General features: G+C 40.5%; 1 long non-coding RNA gene across 1 annotated transcript; it reads right to left on the bottom strand.

Moving 5' to 3' along the window:
- Positions 1-8,935: 8,935 nt before the first annotated feature.
- Positions 8,936-22,090, bottom strand: LOC109906083 (uncharacterized). Its single transcript, XR_002257359.2, has 10 exons — positions 21,823-22,090; positions 20,723-20,812; positions 20,491-20,585; positions 18,720-18,766; positions 18,394-18,513; positions 15,121-15,264; positions 11,315-14,832; positions 11,061-11,167; positions 10,927-10,970; positions 8,936-10,735 (listed from the first exon to the last, which is right to left on the bottom strand). It is a non-coding gene; the product is annotated as an uncharacterized LOC109906083 (long non-coding RNA).
- Between the last annotated feature and the right edge of the window lie 2,270 nt (positions 22,091-24,360).

Genomic DNA, 24,360 nt, shown 5'->3' with positions numbered 1-24,360 from the left:
TGAAGGCTAACTCATGTATCTGCAACCAGAGGGTCATTAGTGTTATGCTGTACCTTTTCTGTCCCCAGGAAATAATACATCTTATTTAGTGTAAAATATAAAGTTAGATGTCCTTTGAAATAAAAATACAAAGATATGGATCTCAAAGGGAATTTTATTCATTTTGACCATTTTGTTTTCAGTGGATGTTGGCGTTTTTGACATGTCCCCAGTTGTAAATTCATCAACTTAAACGAGAAATATAAGCAATTAAACAATAAAATATTCCAAATATTTATTCATTATTTTGTAGTCCTACGTAAAATACCTGTCATCTGTAAAAAAAAATCTCTCATTATTATTATTATTATTTTATTTTTTTCCTGTGTGTTTCCACCCTGTTCCTGTGTGTTTCCACCCTGTTAGTTTGCAGTAATACTCCTTTAAAAAACACAATGATATCACATTCAGGAAGTGTCAATTATCAACACCCGATTTTAATCTATATTTGAATGTTTCATGATGTTAGTCAGTATGTCTCACTCTTACATTTCCACACTGTTAGTCTACATTAGATGAACATGTTATAAACAAAAAAAAAATTCAAAATATTTGTGTTTGTTATTTGACCTTTATTTAACTAGGCAAAATATGTTTGACATAAAAGTTAAAATTCTCTTCAAGTGTTCCCCATTATGCTAGCTGGATCTTGATCACTCACAGTGCTATGGCTAACTTAGCCTCCAAATTTCCATCCTGTTAAGTTGATTGGAGTCCACCTGTGGTAAATTTAATTGATTGGACATTGTCTATATAAGATCCCACAGTTGGCAGTGCATGTCAGAGAAAAACCCCCAGCCATGTGGTCAAAGGAATTGTCTGTAGAGCTCAGAGATAGGATTGTGACAAGGTACAGATCTGGGGAAGGGTACTAAAAAAATGTCTGCAGCATTGAAAGTCCCCCAGAACACAGAGGCCTCCATCATTTTTAAATGGAAGAAGTTTGGAACCACCAACGCTCTTCCTAGAGCTGGCTGCCTGGCCAAACAGCATTCGGAGGAGAAGGGCCTTGGTCAGGGAGGTGACCAAGGACCTGATGGTCACTCTGAAAGAGCTCCAGAGTTCCTCTGTGGAGATGGGAGAATCATCTCTGCAGCACTCCACCAATCAGGCCTTTATGGTAGAGTAGCCAGATGGAAGCCACTCCTCTGTAAAGGCACTTAAAGGACTCTCAGACCATGAGAAACAAGATTCTCTGGTCTGATGAAACAAAGATTGAACTTTTTGGCCTGAATGCCAAACGTCATGTCTGGAGGAAACCTGACACCATTCCTACGGTGAAGTGTGGTGGCAGCATCATGCTGTGGGGATGTTTTGCAGACGACACAACAGTAGTAGGCTTAATTACCAAAAAAACTCACAAACTTTAACCGATACACAATTGAGAGCATCCTGTCGTGTTGTTTCACTGCCTGGTACTGCAACTGCACCACCCACAACCGAGGGTGGTGTGGTCTGCACAACGCATCACCGGGGGCAAACTACCTGCCCTCCAGGACACCTACAGCACCCGATGTCACGGGAAGGTCAAAAAGTTTAAAAAAGATAGACTTGAAATCATTGGTCACTTTAATAAATGGAACACTAGTCACTTGAATAATGCCACTTTAATAATGTTTACATATCTTGTATTACTCATCTCATATGTATATACTGTATTCTTTACCATCTATTACATCTTAGCCTATGCCGCTCTGTCATTGCTCATCCATATATTTATATATTCTTATTCCATTCAATTCCTTATTCCATTAGGTATTTGTTGTGGAATTGTTAGATATTGCTGCACTAGAAGCACAAACATTTCGCTGCACTCGCAATAACATCTGCTAACCATGTGTATGTGACCAATAGCATTTGATTTGATTTTTATACAGGTGTGCCAAGCTTGTAGCATCATACCCAGGAAGACTCGATGCTGCAATCACTGCCAAAGGTGCTTCAAAAAAGTACTGAGTCTGAATACTAATGTAAATGTAATATTTCAGTTTTTTTAAAATACATTTGCAAACATTTCTAAAGCATCTGGTTTTGCTTTGTCATTATGGGGTATTGTGTGTAGATTGATGAGGGAAAAAAAACTATCAATTTTAGAATAAGGCTGTAACCTTACAAAATATGGAAAAAGTCAAGGGGTTTGAATACTTTTCAAATGCACTGTATGCACCTAACAGGGTGGAACATACACCTATCAGGGTGGACATTTTGTCAGAAAAAATAGAAAAGGATTTACTTATGTAAATATTTATTAGCATTTACATAATGCATTTATATTTTATGTACGTACAGTATATTTAGATACATATTGGTTTCTAATTACACTAGTCCTATTTACATTTACTTAAATGTGATATATACAATTACATATCACATTTATTTAGTCATTGTAATGTATAATTAGTAATGTAATTAGCAACAATATGTGTGTATCACAGGTTGCTGGTGGCACCTTAATTGGGGAGGACGGGCTCATAGTAATGGCTAAAACGGAATAATGGAATGGCATCGAACACATCAAACATGTTTTACATGTGGTTGATACCATTCCTTTCACTCTATTCCAGCCACTATTGTGAGCCACCCTCCCCTCAGCAGCCTCCTTTGTGTGTGTGATATATATATCACCATTTACATGATACATTTCTACTTTATGTACAGTATAATTCGATACATATTTGTTTCCAATTACTTTACAATGACTAGGCATATATATATATATATCTCTCTGAGTCAGATATATGGCATTTTCTTTGCAAGTCTGCCTAGAAGGCCAGCATCCTGTAGTTGCCTCTTCACTGTTGACTTTGAGACGGATGTTTTGTGGGTACTATTTAATGAAGCTGCCAGTTAAGGACTTGTGAGACATCTGTTTCTCAAACTAGACACTCTAATGTACTTGTCCTCTTGCTCAGTTGAGCACCGGGGCCTCCCACTCCTCTTTCTATTCTGGTTAGAGCCAATTTGCGCTGTTCTGTGACGGGAGTAGTACACAGTGTTGTACGAGATCTTCAGTTTCTTGGTAATGTCTCACATGGAATAGCCTTCATTTCTCAGAACAAGAATAGACTGATGAGTTTCAGGGACAAAGTTATTTGTTTCTGGCCATTTTGAGCCTGTAATCAAACCCACAAATGCTGATGATCTAGATACTCAATTAGTCTAAAGAAGGCCCGTTTTATTGCTTCTTTAATCAAAACAACAGTTCAGCTGTGCTAACATAACTGCAAAAGGGTTTTCTAATGATCAATTAGCCTTTTAAAATGATAAACATGAATTAGCTAACACAATGTGCCATTAGAACACAGGAGTGATGGTTGCTGATAATGGGCCTCTGTACGCCTATGTAGATATTCCAAAAAAATCTGCCGTTTCCAGCTACAACAGTAATTTACAACATTAACAATGTCTACACTGTATTGCTGATCAATTTGATGTTATTTTAATGGACTTAAAAAATAAAATAAAAATCTCCAAAAACAAGGACATTTCTAAGTGGCCCAAAACTTTTGACTGGTACTGTATATGAACTCATCAAAAAAAGAAACGTCCCTTTTTCAGGACCCTGTCTTTCAAAGATAATTTGTAAAAATCCAAATAACTTCACAGATCTTCATTGTAAAGGGTTTAAACACTGTTTTGCATACTTGTTTAATGAACCATAAACAATTAATGAACATGCACCTGTGGAACGGTCGTTAAGGCACTAACAGCTTACAGAAGGTAGGCAATTAAGGTCACAGTTATAAAAATTTAGGACACTAAAGAGGACTTTCTAGTGACTCTGGAAAATACCAAAAGAAAAATGCCCAGGGTCCCTGCTCATCTGCGTCAACATGCCTTAGGCATGCTGCAAGGAAGCATGAGGACTGCAGATGTGGTCAGGGCAATAAATTGCAATGTCTGTACTGTGAGACTCCTAAGGGACTCCTACTGTGAGACTCCTAAGGGAGACTGGACGGTATAGGTGATTGTCCTTGCAGCTTCAGACCACATGTAACAACACCCGCACAGGATCTGTACATCCGAACATCACACCTGCGGGACAGGTACAGGATGTCATAACAACTGCCCGAGTTATACCAGGAACACACAATCCCTCCATCAGTGCTCAATAGGCTGAGAGAGGCTGGACTGAGGGCTTGTAGGCCTGTTGTAAGGCAGGTCCTCACCAGACATCACCGGAAACAACGTCGCCTATGGGCACAAACCCACCGTCGCTGGACTAGACAGAACTGGCAAAAAGTGCTCTTCACTGACAAATTGAGGTTTTGTCTCACCAGGGGTGATGGTCGGATTCACGTTTATCGTCGAAGGAATGAGCATTACACCAAGGCTTGTACTCTGGAGCGGGATCAATTTGGAGGTGGAGGGTCCGTCATGGTCTGGGGCAGTGTGTCACAGCATCATCGGACTGAGCTTGTTGTCATTGCAGGCAATCTCAATGCTGTGTGTTACAGGGAAGACATCCTCCTCCCTCATGTGGTACCCTTCCTGCAGGCTTATCCTGACATGACCATCCAGCATGACAATGCCACCAGCCATACTGCTCGTTCTGTGCGTGATTTCCTGCAAGAAAGGAATGTCAGTGTTCTGCCATTGCCAGCAAAGAGCCTGGATCTTAATCCCATTGAGCACGCTAGGGCCATTCCCCCCAGAAATGTCCGGGAACTTGCAGGTGCCTTGGTGGAAGTGGGGGGTAACATCTCACAGCAAGAACTGGCAAATCTGGTGCAGTTCATGAGGAGGAGATGCACTGCAGTAACTTAATGCAGCTGGTGGCCACACCAGATACTGACTGTTACTTTTGATTTTGACCCCCCTTTGTTCAGGGACACATTATTCAATTTCTGTTAGTCACATGTCTGTGGAACTTGTTCAGTTTATGTCTCAGTTGTTGAATTTTGTTATGTTCATACAACTATTTACAAATGTTAAGTTTGCTGAAAATAAACGCAGTTGACAGTGAGAGGACGTTTCTTTTTTTGCTATATATATATATATATATATATATATATATATATATATATATATATATATACATATATATATATATATATTTACACTACAGTGTAAAAGTTTTAGAACACACTGTTTTCTACATTGTAGATTAATAGTGAAGACATCAAAACTATGAAATAACTCATATGGAATCATGTATAAACCAAAAAGGTGTTAAACAATATATTTTATATTTGAGATTCTTCAAATAGCCACCTTATTGCCTTGATGACAGCTTTGCACAGTCTTGGCATTCTCTCAACCAGCTTCATTATGTAGTCACCTGGAATGCATTCCAATTAACAGGTGTGCCTTGTTAAAAGTTCATTTGTGGAATTTCTTTCCTTCTTAATGCGTTTGAGCCAATCAGTTGTGTTGTTACAAGAAAGGGGGGGGTATACAGAAGCCTTATTTGGTAAAAGACCAAGTCCATATTATGGCATGAACAGTTCAAATAAGCAAAGAGAAACAACAGTCCATCATTACTTTAAGACATGAAGGTCAGGCAATACGGAACATTTCAAGAACTTTAAAAGTTTCTTCAAGTGCAGTTGCAGAAACCATCAAGCGCTATGATGAAACTGGCTCTCATGAGGACCACCACAAGAATGGAAGACCCAGAGTTACCTCTGCTGCAGAGGATAAGTTCATTAGAGTTACCAACCAAAATAAATGCTTCACAGAGTTCAAGTGACAGACACATCTCAACATCAACGGTTCAGAGGAGATTGTGTGAATCAGGCCTTCATGGTTGAATTGCTGCAAAGAAACCACTACTAAAGGACACCAATAAGAAGAGACTTGCTTGGGCCAAGAAACATGAGCAATGGACATTAGACAGGTGTAAATCTGTCCTTTGGTCTGAAGTCCAAATTTGAGATTTTTGGTTCCAACCGCCGTGTCTTTGTAAGACGCAGTGTGGGTGAACGGATGGTCTCCGCATGTGTATTTCCCACCGTAAAGCATGGAGGAGGAGGTGTTATGGTGTGGGGGTGCTTTAATGGTGACACGGTCAGTGATTTATTTAGAATTCAAGGCACACTTAACCAGCATGGCTACCACAGCATTCTGCAAAGATATGCCATCCCATCTGGTTTGGGCTTAGTGGCACTATCATTTGTTTTTCAACAGGGCAATGACTCACACACCTCCAGGCTGTGTAAGGGCTATTTGACCAAGAAGGAGATTGATGGAGTGCTGCATCAGATGACCTGGCCTCCACAATCAACCGACATCAACCCAATTGAGATGGTTTGGGATGAGTTGGACTGCAGAGTGAAGGAAAAGTAGCCAACAAGTGCTCAGCATATGTGGAACTCCTTCAAGACTGTTGGAAAAGCATTCCAGGTGAAGCTGATTGAGAGAATGCCAAGAGTGTGCAACACTGACATCAAGGCAAAGGGGGGCTACTTTGAAGAATCTCAAATATGAAATATATTTGTTTAACACTTTTTTGGTTACTACATGATTCCATATGTGTTATTTCATAGTTTTAATATCTTCACATTATTATACAATGTAGAAAATAGTAAAGATAAAGAAAAACCCTTGGTGTTAGGTGTTCCAAAACGTTTGACAAGTAGTGTATATATCATTTATACATCCAAAATTGGATGTAGCAACTACAAATTGCCCCCTTTTTAAGTCTATCAAAAGTGTGCGAGTTTGAACATGTGTCCATTAGGGCTATGGCTTGAGCAAAAAAAGCCCCACTTTTATTCCATAGGATGGGATCCGTACTGTTCAGCTGTTGCAAGAGCGCATTTTCACTGGCTGTCAACTGGTTTCAAAAACAATTATTGAAAGGCAGTTTAAACTTCATGAATTCAAACATTATTGGGTTCAAATACATATTCAGATTTGTGAACAGACATTCACAACAACCACAATCCGTAAGGCGCAAATAGCTAAATGAGAGAGCAGCAGTGTGATTCACATCAATGCGCTATGTAGATATCAATAATAAGTTATATCCGTATCGCCGTAGACTACACTGCTGTCATCCTTACCTCGAAGCATTTGTTCAAGTTGGATAATCTTTTGATGCCGACAGCAGTCGTACCATTGGAAGACATTGCTTGGACTGTAGCCTACAAAAGACTATTCCTGCTATTCTCCCGCGATCCATTAAACATATTTGGAGTGTCATCATAGTGTTATCTGATTTGTGGTCAGACTCGCTCAGGTGGAACAAATTTAAACGTGCGCCTTTTTTCAATGCTGATTTGAATGTCAATGAGAAAACAGTGTCAAGATTGTTTTTGCAAACCTTTCTGAATTTAAAAGTAATTCTCGAAGTAAGCATCTAGTTTTTCAAAAGTATCTGTAATCTGATTTCAATATTTTTGATGGTAATGTACCGGATTACAGTTAACGTTTTATTTTATTTTATCCCTTACATGTAACATCAAGATCAAAGAAAGACCAACAATACAAATAAAAGGCTGACGAAAGAGATCAAGAAACTTAAAGCCACTTTGGAAAAAGGAAAAATACAAGAGATTCCAACCCATTAAGGGAAATTCCAAATCTCCTCACTGAAAAGTGAATGCCATGCTGAAACATCCTCCTGTCCATCCAACCATTAGAAGAACCCTTCTGTTGCACTCATCATTGGTTGAAAACATTACAACTAAATAACGTAACACCAGAAAAGAAAAGGAGAGGCAGATGATTGCAAGAGTAACTATTGGGAACATAGTGAAGAAGTACCTAATGCAAAGGCTCGCCCAGCCTACTCTAGGTTTTTCAAAGGAGAGGGCAGGATTGGATGGATATATTTGTACCTTTGTGTGGACGAAGAGAATCTGGGCAACTGCTGAATCCAAAAGATATGATGTGAGTCGCATGACTACAGGGAGGAAACAAACTGTCACGCCAAACAAACAGAAGATGCAAAAAAGGATGCTGACAGACAATGAAGAATCTACACAGGAAGTTCCTATCAGAAAGTCAAGACTCGATCTCCTACTCCTTCTTCTGCACCTTTAGACCATTTTGGGTTGTGGCACCAACGGAAGCTGACCGTGAGACGTGCCAATGTAAAACCCACGAGAATCTCCAATTCATGGCTTGCAGCTTTTACAGCCATGGGCTTTTGTCATCCAAAAACTGCAATGAAAGGCACAATGAAGATGCATCAAGTGATGTGTGTTCCCAGGTCACATCAAGTACAGAGACATAGCCTGTTCCTGCCAAAAAAGATGAGGGGGTCATGGCCTGTCCCTGCTTTGAGTTAAAAGAAGCAACTTTAGCAGCTGTTGAGACTCCAATATCAAATCTAGACGCTATTGAGTGTCCAATATCAACTCTAGAAGCTGCTGAGGCTCCAAGATCAACTCTAGAAGCTGCCGAGGCGCCAAGATCTGTGTGCACCATTGAAACGCTGTGGCGACCAGAGGCCATTCACTCTCAGCATATTGGTCATTAGTGTGAGGTGTCCTATGACAATGAGCCATACCCAGGAATCATAACAGATGTGGAGAAGGATAACATCCAGGTCAAGTGCATACACCGTAATGGAATAAACTAATCATTCTGGCCAAGCCCACATGACGGCACTTATTAAAGGTTCATGTATCCTTATATGTATAACATATTTTATCAACTTTTTGAATAACCATTTTATTAAGCGTGAACCGTGAGCCCAGAATTATTAAGAGCAAAATGAGTTGGGCTGTTTATCATAAAATGCCTGATTAGTGTTATTAAACTTGAACTAACAATGATTTTCAAAACAGTTTTACATCTTGCTTTGTTTTTCTAATGCAATACTCGTGTTTTAATAATCTCTATTTCAGTTGTTTAACAAACTTAGGTTGACAATGTTTTAAAAAGACAAGGAAGTAAATTGAATTAAAAAAAAACATTTCACAGATTTCAAAGTTCATAAAATATCTTTAATTGTTTAAATATTTTGCTCATTACTGGTGTTTGTTCCACCCTGTTATTGCTTTCCACCCTGTTAGGTCAGTGTTTTAAAAATCATAATTGAACAATTCCATCAACTGTTATGTATATCTTTGTGGTAACTTGTAGAGATAGATGGGATCAATTACAAATGTAAAAATGTTGACCAAATTCTGTTGTTTTTCACTCTTATTAGGAAGAATGTGGCACAAATGAAGCTTTGGTTCTGAAAATAACACATGTTTCTTTCAATAATCATTGATTTAGTTGCTAGTTAAATAACTTGCCTAGTTAAATAAAAAATAAAAAAGTATAGTAGTAAGTAAATTAAAGTAATAGAGTAAGGCACATTTGATGTCTTAGAACATCTAAATCTATGTATATACATGCATTGATAGCACTTTCAGACAGTTATGTGTTTGTCCCTAACAGGTGGAAATATTCCATGGTCCATGTGTGAACAACATGCCCATATTTATTAGGATTTAAGTGCCTGAGCTTTTTCTGAAAGTCAAACATGTCTTTTTTCTGATTGAATTCAAAACAAATGAAAAATATATACTTTTTTTCACAAAATGTATGTGGTCCAAAAGGCACCGCAACGTAGGAATGACCCACCACCAAAGCACTCTTGGTGTTTTTATCAGGAACCAAGGTAAGACCCAGATACAGACGGTCGAAGTAACAATGTTTATTACGGCCACAGGGCAGGCAAACGACAGGTCAAGGCAGGCAGGCGTCAATAACCAGAGTAGTGGAGGAAAGGTACAGGACGGCAGGCAGGCTCAGGGTCAGGTCAGGCAGAGGTTGGTAATCCAGAGGTGGGGCAAAGGTACAGGACGGCAGGCAGGCTCAGGGTCAGGTCAGGCAGAGGTCGGTAATCCAGAGGTGGGGCAAAGGTACAGGACGGCAGGCAGGCTCAGGGTCGGGGGCAGGCAGAGTGATCAGGCAGGTGGGCTCGGAGATGGGACAGGCAAGGGTCAAAATCAGGAGGGTGAGAAAAAGAGAGACTGGGGAGAAGCAGTAGATGAGACGAAAAATGCTGGAAGGCTTGACAAACAAGACGAACTGGCAACAGACAGACAGAACACAGGTATAAATACACAGGGGGATGATGGGGAAGATGGGCAACACCTGATGGGCAACACCTGGAGGGGGTGGAGACAATCACAAAGACAGATGAAACAGATAAGTGTGTGACGGTTTTATACATATTTTTAGCAGAAAATGCTGTAAAAAGCAGCCTTTTCCTTCACTTCATCTCTTCTTCCAGGGATAATGGAGCTCTTTATCCCTGATGTGTTTTGACTGCTGAAGCAACAGGACAGAACGGGGTAGAAGCCCTCATGACATGACAGCTGCTTATGTCTAACTGAGAGTGACTCCATGCACATATTAAACACCACCACAGTTTTATCTCAATTTTAGATCTATGATAGGTCAGTCGTAACATGATGGTGTGCTTTCTGCGTGGTATCATTTCATGTAGCGGTAGCTGTGAATACACATTTGGTGATTCTTGTGTTCATTAATGTTGCTGCTCTGGGTGCCTCCATGCTGTTTAAGCTATAACTAGACACCTTGCTTGATTGAAGGTATGGTTGTGCTTTTGTGCAACCATACCTTCAACTATAGTGAAACCCTACCATCATCAACATAGCTGGTGTTGAGGTGAAAGCTGTGAGGAAGAGCCTTCGTTATGAGGTCGAGCTGCCTGGACACAGTCTGGAGATGGTTCTATTGCGATGAAGCGTAGATGAGGAGGTATATTCACAGCAGCCACCCCAGTCTGAAATGGGACCACTGCTGTTGTGAGTTGATTAGAAGAAATTAAAGGTAAAGTGATAACAGTATGTAATATATCATACAATGTTCACACGGGTAATTGATAAGATTTTTGAAATCTAAATATTTTTTGAGACATACTAGTAGACAGAATACTTTCTAGTAGGCTATTTTAATTCCACTAGGTTTACTCACTGCTGTTTTCAAGCATGGTTGACTCCATATGGTTGTTCTGAATTCTAAAAAGAAAAAAAGTAGACCTTGGTATAAAACATTAATTCATTTATACATTTTTGGTTAATTCCAGTCATAAAACAAATACAACTCACATGGCTGGGATGTTAAATGGAGTACACCTCCTCCGAGGAAAGTGCAGATTTTCAAAATACACTTCTATATTGAAAGCCAATGGGTTTTCTTCACATTGTTGTGAGATCTAGAAAAATAGTCATAGTCAGCTATTTGATGTTACAGAAAATATAAGCTAATTGATTTACACATTCAATTCATTTGTTATTGTAACATTTGAAATTCAGTGATAAGTAGTTGGACAGTTCAGTAGTTTAGTAGTTGAAACCAATACCGTTAAAGGTTGGTGAGGATGCCGTTCATCACAATTCTCAACCTCAGAGGGGCTGACGCCTGGATTCTCCTCATTCTGAGCCTCACTCTGGGTCTGCAACATCACAAAATGCATTCATAACTTTAATAACCACTGTACTGAATGAAACATAATAAAGTGAAGAAGTTCATTTTCTTTATCATATAGTTAAATTGTTGTAGTTTACTCATTTGGAACTCAATGGATATTGTAGTAGGTCTGCATGTGCTACCCTCGCCAAAACGGACTTTGACTGTCGTCTCCGAGGCTGTTTCCTGTGCCATGCCCCGAGGGATGAATGATCCCTATAGTCTAAAATTTGGTCAAAACTTCCGTCTACACTATTGTGCTAAATTACCAAATATCTTGTGAAATTATAGCAAAAATGATATACAGTTATGTAATTATATTGCACTTGTTGAGTAGCATAGCACACACAATATGTTGTTGACCTCTATCTTGCCAAAAATCTACACACATGTATGCACATAGTCTATGTTTAATGTAGATCAACATTCTTCATTTCCATATGTATAGAGAGAAAAAAAAGAGTTTTAAACACGAAACACTACCTTTTCGGCATCAAAATGTTTTAGCGCCATGTTTGCAGTCGTTGTGGATGAAGAAAGGTTCCGCCCACTAACCTACGTAAGTACTGTGACTGTACGTTTGGTGCAACTGTGCCTCATTTACTTAATCTTAACTCTTTGTATTAGTTTTTAGTAACTAAAGAATAAACTGTGTATTTTTTGAAGACATTTCAGTATTTTGAATATTTCAGATGAAACCGATTGAAACTGATTGAAACCATGCAATACATCCGTTTCCTTACCGTGGGGTTGTTCCCGTCTGAAAACTTAGTCTCATTGACATGAATCCTTGTATAAGTTACTTACTGTGCCAAGTGTTGTTCATTGTCCAATTCCAAAGTCAAATAAAGGCTTAATATGCTGTCAGGGAGCTGTTGAAAAAGTATTCTTCCAACTAAAACCTGTTTTAGTGTCCTCCTTCAAAGATCGATAAATAAAAACCCAGAAGGCATGTTCAAAGGCCTACATAGGTAATACTGCACTAATTAACTCTTACCAAAAATATGTTCTGGTTTTATAATATAGACTGTGCTCTGTGCGATGCTGCTTAGTTCCCATTCGTGTAATGATTGAGTTAAATCTGTAGCTAGTTATTTTACAAGAGGAAATTAAACTTGTTCAGAAGTAAACCACTATGGTCAGCATTATTGAGAAACAAACGGGTTTTAGGCTTACTTTTTTATTTAACATAAACTGGGTTGTATAGACTATGATTGTGGGAGCAGAGGAGAACTGTGGATCCACTAACATTTTGCTGATCATCATTAATTGTTTCATTTGACTTGATTGGTAAGACTCCACGTATTTGTTATAATGTCAATAAGAAGCCATGGGAAACTATTCATATTAAGTTAACATACATAACTAACTCCAACTCCAACCTTGGCAGGAACTACTTGTCAAGCCTTATGTGACCATTCTTGTTCTCGCCACTCTTGAAGTCAAATGAGAAAATGGCACAGCACAGTGGTGGTCTAACGAACATGCTCACGCTCAAACTCACTCAAAAGCTAAATAAAGACCCAGGTTTAGCGTGAGAGGCTCCCCTCCTTTCCCTTGAAGTTGTACTCTAGACCCACACTGACATTGCATTATGCCCGAGTCTGCTATTTCACAATCGTCTGACGTATAATGCAGTATGCTAGCCTAGGTACCAATCTGTTTAGCTAACATTCTACTCCTTGTATTCAGTGTCATATGCTGTATGTTAGTTGCAAAGAGTGGAATGATAGCTAAACAGACTGGTACCCAGAATAGCTACAGTTGAAGTTGGAAGTTTACATACACTTAGATTGGAGTCATTAAAACTTGTTTTTCAACCACTCCAAATTTCTTGTTAACAAACTATAGTTTTAGCAAGTCGGTCATCTACTTTGTGCACAATCATTTTTCCAACAATTGTTTACAGACAGACTATTTCACTTATAATTCACTGTATCACAATTTCAGTGGGTCAGAAGTTTACATACACCAAGTTGACTGTGCCTTTAAACAGCTTGGAAAATTCCAGAAAATGGTGTCATGGCTTTCGATGCTTCTGATAGGCTAATTGACATAATTAGAGTCAATTGGAGGTGTACCTGTGGATGTAGTTCAAGGCCTACCTTCCAACTTCCAACTTGCTTGACATCATGGGAAAATCAAAAGAAATCAGCCAAGACCTCAGAAAAAAATTGTAGACCTCCATAAGTCTGGTTCATCCTTGGGATCAATTTCCAAGCGCCTGAAGGTACCACGTTCATCTGTACAAACAATAGTACGCAAGTATAAACACCATGGGACAACGCAGCCGTCATACCGCTCAGGAAGGAGACGCGTTCTGTCTCCTAGATATGAATATACTTGTGTGAAAAGTGCAAATCAATCCCAGAACAACAGCAAAGGACCTTGTGAAGATGCTGGAGGAAACCGGTACAAAAGTATCTATGTCCACAGTAAAACGAGTCCTATAATCGACATAACCTGAAAGGCTGCTTAGCAAGGAAGAAGCACTGACCCATAGCATACTTCAAAAGTTGTGGCAAAATGGCTTAAGGACAACAAAGTCAAGGTATTGGAGTGGCCATCACAAAGCCCTGACCTCAATCCCATAGAAAATTTGTGGGCAGAACTGATAGTGTGTGCGAGCAAGGAGGCCTACAAACCTGACTCAGTTACACCAGCTCTGTCAGGAGGAATGGGCCAAAATTCACCTAACTTATTGTGGGAAGCTTGTGGAAGGCTACCCAAAACATTTGACGCAAGTTAAACAATTTAAAGGCAAATACTAATTGAATGTATGTAAACTTCTGACCCACTGGGAATGTGATGAAAGAAATAAAAGCTGAAATAAATCTCTATTATTCTGACATTTCACATTCTTAAAATAAAGTAGTGATCCTAACTGACCTGAGACATGGTATTTTTACTAGGACTAAATGTCAGGAATTGTGAAAAACTGAGTTTAAATGTATTTGTCTCAAGTGTATGTAAACTTCAACTGTATATGCTGTTAACTGTTTACTAATGAATAAACATGTTTGGCAAGAGTTATTAGGGGTGGTGAGTAAAATGATCAAATTACTTTACAGATCTACTGACAGCTATTCCTAGGAACCAGAGGGACAAAACATTCCAATTTTTGTTCTTTATTAACTGTTAATAATTATTTACAGGAATGTTACAAACAACACAGGAGCTGGAAGCAAAGCAAACGGGAAGGTTACAGTATGTGTTTGCTAAGGTCAAATGTTTAACTTATTGACCCCCTTTGCTGATTAACATAATTTTGCTGTCTGTGATGTTACTTTATGCTGATGCTCAGACAACATCATGCCACTTTAGCTCAGTATTCCTCCCGATCCTGTTTGTCATCGTCCACCGTGTTCGATTCTTCATACCAACGCTCGATCAGTCCTGAGGGCTCCATATCTAACAAGACATGCAACCAGACATAGCAGGTTGGCTTTAGTTATTTGTTCTCTGGACAGCGTCAAAGCTAATGAAAATGCACAGTTTAGCTACATAAATTGCTTGACATAATTTGGACTGATTGCTCAGTGGACCCTTTGGCTTCTCTGTATTGGATTGTATAACAGCACAAATGATTAAGTCATTTGGTTTACTATATGTTTAGATATTTCAGGCATCATTCGTAGTAACAGTTATAGTTCAATGATTGTTTATTTAGGGCACCGATATTGTTGTGGCTGTATGTACCTTGTTGTAGTGAGCCATGCCCTTGACCTTGAGTGAGATAGTTGTTCACAGTAGGATGTATATGAGGTAGATGCACATGGTGAGAACGTCTTGGAGTGAAGTTTGGAAAGAATTGTTCTTCTACTGCCACCAGATCCACTATTTCTGGAGTGGAGATGAAAAGCTTGATGTTCAAACACAAATCTGGTACAGCATAATACCTTCTCATATAAACTTGGTTATCTACATTTAAGAAGAATGCATTTCTTTTTTTTGGTCAATCATGCTTCATCAAATGCTCCACATTTACCATGACATACAACTGCTTTAGTTATTTGTACTGCAGTCTGGACAGCTCCAACACCTGAAGATGAAAAGTATAGCTAAATACACCCCATGGCCAGTTTATTAGGTACACCCATATAGTACCGGGTCCAAAACAGCCGGAATTCTTCGGGGCAAATGTCAGAAACGTTGTTGCTCAATTGGTATCAAAGGCCCTAACATGTGCCAGAAAAACATTCCCCACCAGTACACCACCACCACCAGCCTGTACCAGACAGGATGGATCCATGGACTCATGCTGCTTATGCCAAATCCTGACTGTCATCAGCATGACGCAACAGGAACCAAGATTCGTCAGACCAGGCGATGTTTTCCCACTCCTATTATCCAGCTTTGGTCATCGCTTGTCCACTGGAGCCGCTTCTTCTTGTTTTTAGCTGATAGGAGTGAAACCTGGTGTGGTCGTCTGCTGCAATAGCCCATCCGTAACAAGGATCAAAAAGTTGTGTGTTCTGAGATGCCATTCTGCTTACCACTGTTGTACTACCCCGTTATTTGTCTGTTTGTGGCCCGCATGGCCTTGCCATTCTCCTTTGACCTCTCTCATCAACAAGCTGTTTTTGCCCACAGGACTGCAGCTGACTGGATGGTGTTTGTCGCACCATTCTCTGTAAACCCTAGACACTATGGTGTGTGAAGCCAGGAGGCCAGCCGTTTCTGAGATACTGGCCACCGGCACCGACGATCATACAATGCTCTAGCTCAAAGTTGCTTAGTTCACTTATTTTGTCCATTCTATCATTCAATTGAACAGTGTCTGAATTCCACCACGCCTGTCTGTCTGCTTTATATAGCAAGCGGTGGCCACGTGACTCACTGTCTGTAGGAGCATTCAATTTTCATGACCGTGGTGGTGTACCTAATAAACTGGCTGTGAATGTACAGTACCAGTCAAAAGTTTGGATACATCTACTCATTCAAGGGTTTTATTTATTTAGACTATTTTCTACATTGTAGAATAATAATCAAAACTATGAAATAGCACATATGGAATCATGTAGTAACCAAAAAAAGAGTTAAACAAACCAATACGTTTTATATTTGACATTCTTTAAAGTAGCTACCCTTTGCCTTTTTGTCAGTTTGGCACGCTCTTGGCATTCTCTCAACCATTCCCACAACCATTCCCACATATGCTGAGCACTTATTGGCTGACTCTGCGGTCCAACTCATCCCAAACCATCTCAATTGGGTTGAGGTCGGTTGATTGTGGAGGCCAGGTCATCTGATGCAGCACTCCATCACTCTCCTTCTTGGTCAAATAGCCCATACACAGCCTGGAGGTGTGTTGGGCCATTGTCCTGTTGAAAAACAATTGATAGTCCCACTAAGCCCAAACCAGATGGGAGGACATATTGCTGCAGAATGCTGTGGTAGCCATGCTGGTTAAGTATGCCTTGAATTCTAAATAAATCATAGTGTCACCAGCAAAGCACCCCCCACACCATAACACACCCTCCTCCTTGCTTCACGGTGGGAACCACACATGCAGAGATCATCCATTCACCTACTCTGCGTCTCACGAAGACACGGCGGTTGGAACCAAAAATCTCCAATTTGGACTCATCAGACCAAAGGACAGATTTCCATCTGTCTAATGTCCATTGCTTGGCCCAAGCAAGTCTCTTCTTATTGGTGTCCTTTAGTAGTGGTTTCTTTGCAGCAATTCGACCATGAAGGCCTGATTCACGCAGTCTCTTCTGAACAGTTGATGTTGAGATGTGTCTATTTCTTGAAACTCTGTGACGCATTTATTTTGCCATTTCTTGTAAGGCTTGTAACTCTAATGAACCTATCCTCTGCAGCAGAAGTATCTCTGGGTCTTCCTTTCTTGTGGCAGTCCTCAGAGTAAGTTTCATCATAGCGCTTGATGGTTTTTGCGCCTCCACTCTAAGGAACTTTTAAAGTTCTTGAAATGTTCGAGTTTGACTGACCTTCATGTCTTAAAGTAATGATTGACTGTTGTTTCTCTATTCTTATTTGATCTGTTCTTCCAATAATATGGACTTGGTCTTTTACCAAATAGGGCCATCTTCTGTATACCACCCCTACCTTGTCACAACGCAACTGATTGTCTCAAATGCATTAAGAAGGAAAGAAAGTCCACAAATTAACTTTAAACAAGGCACATCTGTTAATTGAAATGTATTTCAGGTGACTACATAATGAACCAGGTGACTACCAGCAACAAACACTCAAACTGGACAGTTTTATCTCCATCTCGTCATTCAAAGACTCAGTCAGAGACACTCTTACTGACAGTTGTGGCTGCTTTGTATGATATATTGTTGTCTCTACATTCTTGCCTTTATGCTGTTGACTTTGCCCAATAATGTTTGTACCATGTTGTGCTGCTACCATGTTGTGTTGCTACCATGTTGTGTTGTCATGCGTTGCTGCCTTGCTATGTTGTTGTCTTAGGTCTCTCTTTATGTAGTGTTGTGTTGTCTCGCTTGTCCAATATTTCAATTTTTTGTAATAAAAAATAAAAAATCCCAGCACCCGTCCCCGCGGGAGGCCTTTTGCTCTTTTCGTAGGCCGTCATTGTAAATAAGAATTTGTTCTTAACTGACTTGCACAGTTAAATAAAGGTTCAATTAAAAAAATGTTTTTTAAAGTGCTGGTTGAGAGAATGTCAAGAGTGTGCAAAGCTGTCATCATGGCAAAGGGTGGCTACTTTGAAGAATCTCAGATCTCAAATATATTTTGATATGTTTAACTCTTTTTTGGTTACTACCTGATTCCATGTGTTTTTCATAGTTTTGATGTCTTCACTACTATTCTACAGTGTAAAACATAGCAAAATAAAGAAAAACCCTTGAATGAGTAAGTGTGTCCAGACTTGACTGGTACTGTATATTGCGTCACATAATTCTGACAAAGATTGTTAAGTACACAGCTATTCTGTACTGTGCTGTGTGTGCTTATTGAAGTTCCCATGCCCCTTACCTTGAGTGAGGTAGTTGTTCACACTAGGATATATATGAGTTAGATGCACATGGTCAGATCGTCTTGGAGTGAAGTTTGGAAAAGATTGTTCATTTACTGCCACCAGATCTAACATTTCTCCTGAATATGAGGGAAGATCAAATCTCAATGATCAAGCATAAACCTTCTCATGAATTAGATTAGAGGAATACCATAGTAATTTGTATCATGAATTCATAATGCAGTTCCAGGTGAAAAAAAAGTGCTTTATAAGAATCCATGTCTTGCCAAATATTTGTTTGACATATATAACATAACTGTTTCCTGATAATAATTGGTAAACTCACCATTATTTCCAGACAGACCTCTGTCTGCTTCTGCAGGGTTGTTTGGCCTAAAAAAAATAAAAAAATAAAAAAGACCTTTCATTTCAATATGCTTATAAAAGCAGGACCACATAGTCCTTCCTACCTGCTCATCGCTGTTTACCTCCAAGTTGAACAAACCTCATAGATCTTTTAGTTATCTGGTCATTAAAATATAATTGTAACGCTCGTCTGTGATGGAAGAAGGTGAGGACCAAAGCTCAGCGTGGTATGTGTTCATGATGTTAATATTTAATGAATCAAACTGAACACTGAAATACCAACCAACCAACCAACCAACACAGGATACAGAAAATAATCACCCACAAGTTAAGGGTGAAAACAGGCTACCTAAGTATGGTTCTCAATCAGGGACAATGATTGACAGCTGCCTCTGATTGAGAACCATACCAGGCCAAACACAGAAATCCCAAATCATAGAAAAAAGAGATAGACTGCCCACCCCAACTCACGCCCTGACCATACTAAAACAAAGACAAAAAGGGCCTCCTGGGTGGCGCAGTGGTTAAGGGTGCTGTACTGCAACGCCAGCTGTGCCATCAGAGGCTCTGGAGCAACCTTGCTGTCTCTGCCTGTCCGGTTCCCCTCTTTCCACTGGGATTCTCTGCCTCTAACCCTATTACAGGGGCTGAGTCACAGGCTTACTGGGGCTCTTTCATACCGTCCCTGGGAGGGGTGTGTCACTTGAGTGGGTTGAGTCACTGATGTGATCTTCCTTTCTGGGATGGCGCCCCCCCCTTGGGCGGAGCTCTTTGTGGGCTATACTCGGCCTTGTCTCAGGATGGTAAGTTGGTGGTTGAAGATATCCCTCTAGTGGTGTGGGGGCTGTGCTTTGGCAAAGTGGGTGGGGTTATATCCTTCTTGTTTGGCCCTGTCGGGGGTGTCCTCAGATGGGGCCACAGTGTCTCCTGACCCCTCCTGTCTCAGCCTCCAGTATTTATGCTGCAGTAGTTTATGTGTCGGGGGGCTAGGGTCAGTTTGTTATATCTGGAGTACTTCTCCTGTCCTATTCGGTGTCCTGTGTGAATTTAAGTGTGCTCTCTCTAATTCTCTCTTTCTCTCTCTCGGAGGACCTGAGCCCTAGGACCATGCCTCAGGACTACCTGACATGATGACTCCTTGCTGTCCCCAGTTCACCTGGCCGTGCTGCTGCTCCAGTTTCAACTGTTCTGCCTTATTATTATTGGACCACGCTGGTCATTTATGAACATTTGAACATCTTGGCCATGTTCTGTTATAATCTCCACCCGGCACAGCCAGAAGAGGACTGGCCACCCCACATAGCCTGGTTCCTCTCTAGGTTTCTTCCTAGGTTTAGGCCTTTCTAGGGAGTTTTTCCTAGCCACCGTGCTTCTACACCTGCATTGCTTGCTGTTTGGGGTTTCAGGCTGGGTTTCTGTACAGCACTTTGAGATATCAGCTGATGTACAAAGGGCTATATAAATACATTTGATTTGATTTGATTTTCAGCTGGCTTCCGGGTTGGATGCGCGCTGTGTTAAGAAGCAGTGCGGCTTGGTTGGGTTGTGTATCGGAGGACGCATGACTTTCAACCTTTGTCTCTCCCGAGCCCGTACGGGAGTTGTAGCGATGAGACAAGATAGTAGCTACTAAAACAATTGGATACCACGAAATTGGGGAGAAAACGGGGTAAAAATTCAACAAAAAAACAAACAAAGACAAAACAAAGGAACTAAGGTCAGAACGTGACAATAATGTACAGAAAACTCACCTGTTATGGCTTAGAAATGGAGTACATCTCCGTATTGGAAAAGACACTTCTTCTGTAACCACCACCCCATTGAAACCAAATGGGTCATCCTCACACTGCAATGAAATGTATAAAACATAACCATCTTTAGTTCAATATTTAGTTACTGTCCTGACATTACGGTCATTCAAAGAAAGTATTTTACAAGCTTCTTTCAGTAAGTATATGATAAATCGAAGTAAAACAAACATACCAGTGCATCTCGTGAGTAATGGTAGGTGTCAGTTTCATAAACTACTCCATATGAATAGGCCACTGCATTGTCCACACACTGGGTAGGGTCCTGTAATATGCCACAATGTATCTATAATTATATATAGACAATACCTGGTGTTTTTTTAAATAAGCATCGAAGGAGTAAATAGCTATGCTTCCAATCTAACGAAAAGGTAGTAATACAACTGAGCAATAATATCATAGTATCATTCTGGAGTCTGAAGCGGTTGGTTTCACAGCATATTGCTCCACTCACAGTGTTTTTGAACTGTTATATTAAAGTCACACTGGGAAAATTAAGATAATTCACGATCGGCACCACTTCCTACTTTTGCTGTTGTTGTCCTTAAGACATCCTTCTAAGAACAAATATAGTATATTTGAGTCATTATTGATTGTAATGACTAAACTGATGTTTGCAGTGCACTATACTGAACATAGTCATGTTATTATCAAGCTGCTTATTAGTGCTTTATTCAACTATGTATTGCCGCCATTACTGTAGATTTAGGTTTGAGAGGATGAGCTCTAGGGGCACCATAATGTACACCTGTGTTCCAATAATGTACAGTCTAGTAGGTTAACCTATTATGCCTTATTGTTCATTCATTTAGTGACCAAAATAAGCATAATAATTCAAAATCAAAATTTTACCATTTCTTCAAGAACACTCTCGTGCGCCATTCTTTTTTGGCGGATGCAAAGGGGTGTCACTATGAAAGTGTCACTGTGACCTACGTCATCAATGCCACTACTGTAGTCTGAACTCCATACTAATTTGTCATTTGTTTCAAAAGCTGAAAAGTGTATATTTATAAATCAAATGTACCTGTTTTGAATTTGGCCATAAGATAAGTGTTCGGTTGAATTAATTATTCAAGAAATGCTGAGATGACACTTAGTTTGGCTAAGGGTGAAGGTTAGGGTTAGGGCTAGGGTTAGTGGATAGTTAGTAGAAATGTTGTTGACAGTTATTGAACATCTACTGAACGTCTACAAATCGTCTACGTGAGACTATCCAAATAAAGTGTTACCAATGCTGAAAATGAAGATGGCATGTAACCACAGTTTCCTTACCGTAGAATAAAACTCCACTAGTTATTGCATAGATGCCCTTTCAGTTCACACGGACTCAGTTAAACATTATTATTATCTATCCAAATGTTGTTCAGGTTCCTTTTCTCCGGTTAAACAAAGCTTGAGATCATGAGCCTGTTGATCGAAAGATTTTCAAGACTTCCTTTTCCAAGGAGTGTCCAGGAACAGATACTTAAGAAGAGGAACAGATACTTATCATGGACGTGATTACATAATTAGATTGCTCACTGCAGAATGTATGGGCTTGTTTATACAGTATCTCTTACGTATGGTCAGAATGGGGCGGCAGGGTAGCCTAGTGGTTAGACTGTTGGACCCCGAGCTGACAAGGTACAAATCTGTCGTTCTGCCCCTGAACAGGCAGTTAACCCACTGTTCCTAGGCCGTCATTGAAAATAAGAATGCGTTCTTAACTGACTTGCCTAGTTAAATAAAGGTAAAATTGTAATTTAAAAAAAGAAGGCTGGCTTAAATGTATAATTTAGACTGATTGAGAGCATTGTCCACAAGCTACACTGCCTTGTCAAACCATGGCATTCCGCTTGATCATAATGGAAAAGCAGTGGGAAACTTGGTGTCTTTTAGTTTTCATGAACAAAGAATGTAAATACTAGGAATGGGAGACCACCGAGCCTGGTTGTCCCTGACGTTCTTTCTGGCCATTCTCTTTCTTACCACAAGGTGATGATCCTGCACCAGTCATTTTCTGATGGTGCACAAGTTATCTCACCAGTCAGAGAGCGGTGAACTACAACTCTCTCTCTCTCTCGCTCCCTCTCACACATGGGGGCTCTTCTCTCAAGGTTCCCTCTCTAACCTCGTTCGAAGATTCTCATTCTCTTTGTTTGACCACACAAGTCTATTTCCTCAACCAGTCTCTCTCTCTCTCTTCTCTCTCATCTCTCTTCTCTCTTCTCTCTTCTGTCTCTCTCCCATCTCTCTCTCTTTTATATATATAAAATCTACTCCAGTAGGAGCCATAATCCCATTACGATGGGTGCAGTGTAGCCGTCAAGGCAAAACAAAGGCCCCTCAAGGATGAGAGGCTCCTCTTCTTTCCCCCTGAGGCAGCACTGAGACCAAGGGGACCCACACTGACAAGTGGGTCCCTGAGCCCCTCTACCACTTTAACAGCCCCTCTGGTACAAAAAATGCAAATCTGGGGGGGCAAGAACTCTTCAGCGTCTTACCCGCTGCAACAGGACGGGAGTGCCTAGAGCCATCCTATACCATCAAGAAAAGGCTCCCAACAGATTGAGCACAATAAAAAGGACAATAGCACTTACAATTTCACTGGGATAACCACTTTCTGATAGACCTCAGTGTGTTGAACGACCCTCTCAGAACACATGATCAATTTATAATTCAGAGACAGACTAAATAACAGACTAAATACCTTTTAGAGAGCATACTTAAATTAAAAAGTGTTACTCAATTGTTTACAATGATTTTTCTCTGTGATCATGAAGTATTGCTCCTGCGCACTGGAACTCATACAACTATTTGTGAGATGCCTGAATCATTCTAGGCCTGCTGAAATGCTGCTACAACGGACAAACAACAAAGACAAGCTGCAGGAACCTGACATGTAGTCTAGCCTACTATCTGCCTCAGGAGAGCACGCACTCACCATGCGTCAACCTATTCAGAAAATAAATGAAATTGCCACTGCAGTTCTCCGTTACTCATGCCAGGGTTACCATATGTGGTGGCATATAAAATCACATCTAGAGAGTGCAGCATGGGTTAACAAAGGGAATAAAGTGAGCATCACACAGACTGACGCGTGTGCTTCTGTACACCCCCCGCGGCAGCATCTCTGTCTGTGAGCAGACAACCTGCCATCTCTCCATCCATGCCCCCCCGCCCCTACCCTGTGGCTCCCACTCCCTGCCTCCGAGCCCTGGGGAAAGGCCAGACAGACCAGGCACACCCCTGCCCCAGCCTGCAGGCACCTTTGTGGATCAAAGGATGCAAAGCCTTGGGGTTCCAGTGTATAGAAGTGTGCCAGATTATGCACTAGCCAAACAGATGCCCCCCACTCCCCATTCCCCTCCTCCACCCCCCATCACTCCACATTCCCCTCCTCCACCCCCCATCACTCCCCATCCCTCCCTACTGTCTCCCCTCACCCCTGCACTACCCAGCTGCTGTGATTTAAATGAGGGCCCCATGAAGAAAGGAGGGCATCTGCCACAAGAGCCTCGCCTCAGAGAAAAAGGCGTCCCTCTCATGGAGATGTCCTGTAACAAGATTAAGTCATTTGAAAGAGTAGTGGGCTAAAATGGAATGGATGGGTGCATATACGTTTGAATTGGAGCTGAAGCTTTAGGACAGGGATGGCAGCAAAAGACACCTGGGTCATGTCATCGTCATTACCCCCCAAATGAGCCGTCATTGTAAATAAGAATTTATTCTTAAATGACTCGCCTAGTTAAATAAAGGTTAAATAAAAAATGAAAAGAAAGCGATAGGGACTGTGTCACGAGAATATTTATCCCAATGGTTGAACTCAGC

Source organism: Oncorhynchus kisutch, linkage group LG15, assembly GCF_002021735.2.
Source record: "Oncorhynchus kisutch isolate 150728-3 linkage group LG15, Okis_V2, whole genome shotgun sequence".
In the NCBI taxonomy this organism is placed as follows: domain Eukaryota; kingdom Metazoa; phylum Chordata; class Actinopteri; order Salmoniformes; family Salmonidae; genus Oncorhynchus; species Oncorhynchus kisutch.
Note: the sequence above shows the minus strand (reverse complement) of the source record. Positions and strands in the feature narration are given on the sequence as shown.